Here is a 6,000-nt window from a genome sequence, read left to right on the forward strand (position 1 = left end):
TGTGGAAGTGACAAAACAACTAGTTGCTCAACTAGACTTTGACCTTATAATACTCTGTATGACTTTGCAATTTTGTTAGAATTTGCTGCTTAAACTATTCTTTCCAAAGAAACAAAGGCAGAAATGCATATTTTACCTTCCACTGCGTCCAGGTGCTGCAGCTACATTGCTGCTTACTATTTCACAGTCACATAACAGACGCTTGTGTGACTGATTGTCTGGAGAACATAGACTATAATTAGCTGCTGGGCTTTTGGCTGGGCTGATAGCTATGCAGGACACCTTGTACATGTAACAGATTAAATATGTTATGTGTTGTATGTCACGATAAGTGGCACTTTTGCTCTTCTGTTTCTCTTGTCTTTCAGGTATAACGTCCACCTGTTGGCCCATTCAAATGTAACTGGATCAGAGTTATTGTCTGATCTGAGCACATTAGGCCAATTACTCGTCAGGAATCATTAATTTTATGTCACATACATGAAGTGAAGACACAGTCGCCTGTTTCTGGGGCTTTTGACCTCTGAAAAAAATATATTCCTGGCCCTTCTTTTTTCCTTGTCTGTAGTATTACCGTGAGATTCACAGCAAGGTTTTTCCGTTTTTTATGAAAAACAATGTCCTATTCACCTATTCATAACTCAGCACCAGGTCAGTGTCAACACATTTTTAGAACAGTTGTGACCCCAAGTGGTGATAGTTTTCTATAATCTTTAGATGAAGTAATGGTTCATTCCTAGTGTTTCGCTGAACAAAAGCAGACTTCGTTTTAAGTTTTACATAAAACTAAGGAGTTTACTTGGTAGTGGTAATAAATAATAAAACTAACACGAACCATTTCATGGTTCACTCATATTATATACCTTCGCTTGAATTAGATTTCTCATCAGGTCATTCTCACATGAAAATCCACATTCTTCAATATCAATCACTATTTGATTTAAATATGGTTGTAATCTGACACATCTACAATCATCATAATCTAAATACTACGTTAAGAGGTTGAGAACAGAGGTGACAATCACCATCTCTCCATGCTAAGAAAAACATTATCAATACAATGTTTCCCTTGAGAGTGTTGATGGAGAAGTATAGAGAAGGTCAGAAGGTGTTGCAATCTTCCTTTGTGTGTCTAAAGAAATCATATGATAGTGTCCCAAGACAAGAACTCTGTTATTGCATGAGCAAGTCAGGCGTGAAAGGGAACTAGCTGAGCCTGGGGCAGGACATGTGAAAATGGCACGACAGTGGTGAGGTGTCGAGTCTAATTGTGTGCATTCACAGCAATACAAAAATTACAATACAAATACAATAAAGATTTGGTAACATAACAGGTGATGAAAATTGCACCGAAAAGTAGAAAATGTGCCCTCCCATTTCCCAATGCTTTGTAAAGTATAATATATTCACTGAATGTATTTATTTTAAGGTAAAGAAAGCGATCCACGAGGTTTGTTTGTTTTGTTTTTTGGTTGTTTTTTTTGGTTGACTGGTCCAGCACAGAGATGCTGCAGGACCGGATACTGGAGCCTTTTTATTTCTGTTCTCATACCGATCTCCCATCAGGAGCTCAGTCTGAGTAAAGTTCTCTTTTTCCTCCTCCACTGCCCTGTTGTGCTGTACATTTCACTGTTTTTCTTTAATGCTACCTGTTCCGACCTGTCTCCCTAATGTGATGTTTGTGTAATTTATGAATGGTTTGAAAGTGGTCCAATTTTGCTGCAGTCAACTGTAAGCGTCAAATAAAAGCTTCATCATCATCATCATCATCGCCTTCTCATTTTTATTTTTACTACTTCTTACATTGTAGATACATACTTTAGACATCATATATATGTAGCAAGATATATGGAATTATATAGCAAATAAAGAATTGACAAATTATGCTGAAAATGTTTTCTATTGTAGATTCCTCAAAGTACCCAAAGTAGCCCACTTTGTTGACAACGCTGCAAACGGTTGGCCTTCTGTCAGTGAGCATCATAATGTAGTCACCTGATTTGGTTTTCACTTCACAGAAGTTCCTTGACAGGGTTCATATGCACACCTACATAGAGCCCAGATAAATGCTACAGAGTTTAAGTAGCAGACACTGAACATCTACTGTTCAGAGGAGACTGTGTGAATCAGGCCTTTATGGTCAAATAGCTGCTAAGAAACAAATACTGAGGAAAAGTAACAGCAGAAGAGATTTGTTTGTACCAAGAAACACAAGGAATGGACATCAGACCAGAGGAAATCTGTGCTTTGGTCTGATGAGTCCAAATTGGAGATCTTTGGTTCCACCTGACGTGTTTTTGTGAGACACAGAAAACGTGAACAGATGGTCTCCACATGCATGGTTCCCACTATGAAGCACCGAGGAGGTGTGATGGCGTGCACGTGTTTTGCTGGTGACACTGTTGGGGATTTATTCACAATTGAAGGCACTGCATCCTGCAGTGATATGCCATCCCATCTGGAAAAAGCTGTCTCTCAGTCTGCTGGTTCGGGACTGGATGCTGCAGAACCTCCTTCCTGATGGAAGTAGTCTGAACAGTTTATGGCTGGGGTGACTGGAGTCCTTGATGATCCTCCCCGCTTTCCTCAGGCACCGCTTCCTGTAGATGTCTTGGAGGAAGGGAAGCTCACCTCCAATTATCCGTTCAGAGCACCTCACCACTCTCTGGAGAGCTTTGCGGTTGTAAGCGGTGCTGTTGCCATACCAGGTGGTGATGCATCCAGTGAGGATGCTCTGAATGTCACAGCGATAGAAGGTCCTGAGGATGCGGGGGCTCATGCCGAATCTTATCAGTCTCCTGAGAAAGAAGAGGCGCTGCTGCGCCTTCTTCACTGTTTTGTTTATGTGTCCTGACCATGTAAGATCCTCCTCCAGATGTACACCAAGGAACCAGAAGCTGCTCACTCTCTCCACAGCAGCTCCGTCGATGGTGATGGGGGTGTGTACTTCTCTGCACCTCCGGAAGTCCACTATCAACTCCTTTGTCTTTGCGACGTTGAGGGTAGGTTGGTTGTCTCGGCACCAGTGGGTCAGGGCGCTGACCTCCTCCCTGTAAGCCGTCTCATCACCATTGGTGATAAGACCCACCACTGTAGTGTCGTCCCCATACTTCACAACGATGTTGGAGTTGCTAGTGGCCGTGCAGTCGTAGGTGTAGAGTGAGTACAGGAGAGGGCTCAGTACACACCCCTGTGGAGCACCAGTGTTCATTATGACGGGGGATGAGGTGATGCTGCCCAGTCTGACCACTTGGTGTTTGTCAGACAGGAAGTGAAGGATCCAGCTGCAGCGAGAGCTGCTCAATCCTAGATCCTGCAGTTTCCTGTCCATTGTATTGACATTCACATCATATATTTCATCTTGTGCACATAGTCCAGTTAGGATTGTACATTTAGCTGTCTTCCACACGAACATGTACATTTTAGCAATGATAAACTAATGAAATGTTGCTTGTTGATATGTCCTCTTCTGTGCCTTTAAAGTCAATGAGTTGGGTGGGCATGCAGTCCAAATATTGCATCTGCATGTGATTGTACATATGTAATGCACCCAGTGTTTGTATGTGTAATGTACTATTGGGCACATAAGTGTTTCCCCAAGTGGGAAAAATCAACTATAGAGTTATAGATCCATTTGTAAAGATTAATCATCTGTTTGGAACATGCTGATTTTAATTTATTGGCACAGGCCAGAACTTCAAAATACCATTAAATTTCTTGTTAATGGCAAAGCAATGAGAGCAATCCACCTGTATGTGTGTTTAAATACTTGAAGTACGACTATAAGTAGTAAAACAAGAATTACAAGCAAACAAACAACAAAGAAACAAACAACCTTTATTTGTCAGATACACAATTATACAGAGTGCAACATGTAGTGAAATGCTTGTTCCTGAGCTGTGGGCAATTATGTCAGTGTTTAGAAATATTTAGACCTAACTATAAATTTCACACATGACATTTTGCCCTAATGGTGTGACCTTATATTAAATATTAAACTAATGCACCAGGCACCATTCCAGACTTAATGATACTAACATAAACTGACGTGGCTTATTTCTACAGATTTATAGACAGTCTAAATTCTTTAAAGAAGATATTTTTATAAACAGATTTGATAAAAATCTCTTTATGTTTTGTGTCATTATCTGACAGGATTCAAATTCAACAAACTAAACCTGCTGCTTATTCAAATCCGAACACCTGTGTGTGTCCTCAGTCAGACTGTGTATAGGTGAATGAGGTCATTTAGAAGGCTTAGAATCACTGACCAAATATAATCTGCAAAAACAGATCTTTGAGTATGCATTTGATGAACTTAGCTTTGGAATCACATTCTGCTTGATGTGAGCAGCTGTGTCATGTCTTCACCAATATCGGATGTCTGCTTATAAATAGTAGCAACTGGTTTGTAGATGCAGATCTGCATGTAGGCCTCTTATGCTATTTGAATTTACAGAAGCATTTGATTTCTTACTTTTCTTCACCACAATCAGTACCAATAAGTTTCCACCGGAAAATAGTTACATTTACTCTAAGTTTATTTATTGTGTAAAACATTCATCTTGTCATAAAGGTATGGAGTTAAAGCATGTATTGTATTGTTGTCAAAGTTTACCTTCATATTGCTTTTTTTCTGTAGCCATTGCAAAATAACCTGCATGACAACCTAAAAAAGACAGAAAATCTGAGCCACGGACTGAAATTAATCTAAAAAATCTACAAATGTGACTGATATGATAAACCTAGACTAAGTTTTACTATGTATAGTAAATCGTGTGATTTACTATATGTGCACAAAGATCTTTGTGAGTAACTTTTTCCACTCACACATACAAAGCAATATGAAACTTCCATCGTACAACTTCACAAATGTTGTATTTTTTGCTTTCAAGAAGCTTCCTGTGGATACAAATTTTTCCTTCTCTTTCATGTTATTAAACACATGTGCTCCAATGTTTTCAAAGTTCACATGCTACTAAAAATCTTGGACACCAAGATTTTTCATTTAAAACATGTTTTTTTTTTTTCTCACCGATCAGAAAAGCTCATCATCATGGTCACACATCCCTTTGGTGTTTCTCGTTGCTTTGTGAATGCAAACATCTTTTAAAATGCAGGATAAATACTGTAGCTATGTAGCAAAGGTTATTGGAAGATTGATCTAAATTTATTTGGGCATTGAAATAGCATCCATGTAATCAACATTCAAATGTATTAAAATAAAAAGGTTTTATGACTTGTTCACATTTTCGCTGTAAGTGTCATGATTCTTAACTATAAACACATTTTCACTTCATTGACGCTTTAATTACCTATGCCAGGCCCCATGTTAAACTGAAAGGTGCAGAAAGAAAATTTGCCTACTGAATACAACAAACAAAATCAGGACAAGTGCAATATGCAAAAGCCTTTCATTTCTGCCATCTGTCACTTGAACATGTTAAAAAACGCCTTCAGCTTCAGCACGCAACCATTAAAGTATTGCCCAAATATCTACAAACAGCAGCTACTTAGGCTGAAGAATCAAACAAACATTCACTGAAGACTATTTGTATGGTGAGTGCTGTTTAATGACTTCTGTGGTACATGTATATGTTAGACCTCGTTAGACTTTGGTATTTCCAGCAGTTGCTGATTATATTTAGAATTGGGTTTAAAAAACAAACAAAATCAGCTGCTTTAGACTTTGTGAACTACTTGAAACAATTCAACTATTTTTTTCTTATCATCATTCCAGAGTGATGATAAGAAACCCTCAATCAATTGACTTCCTTAAAGATTATGGGGGGAAGAAGTATTGGTCTTGCCCTTTAGTCACATATAGACATACATCTGTAACTTAAATGGACTTATTTCCATTGTTTGATGTTCTTGAGCTCAGCCCCTCCATTTATCCTGTCTCTTTTTTTTTACTTTCAGGCAGCATGTCCACCAACACCTCCTTTAACATCTCCAATTTATTTGCTGATTTACTGACTTACTGCTCAGAATCCAGAA

Source organism: Neolamprologus multifasciatus, chromosome 3, assembly GCF_963576455.1.
Source record: "Neolamprologus multifasciatus chromosome 3, fNeoMul1.2, whole genome shotgun sequence".
NCBI classification, from domain to species: domain Eukaryota; kingdom Metazoa; phylum Chordata; class Actinopteri; order Cichliformes; family Cichlidae; genus Neolamprologus; species Neolamprologus multifasciatus.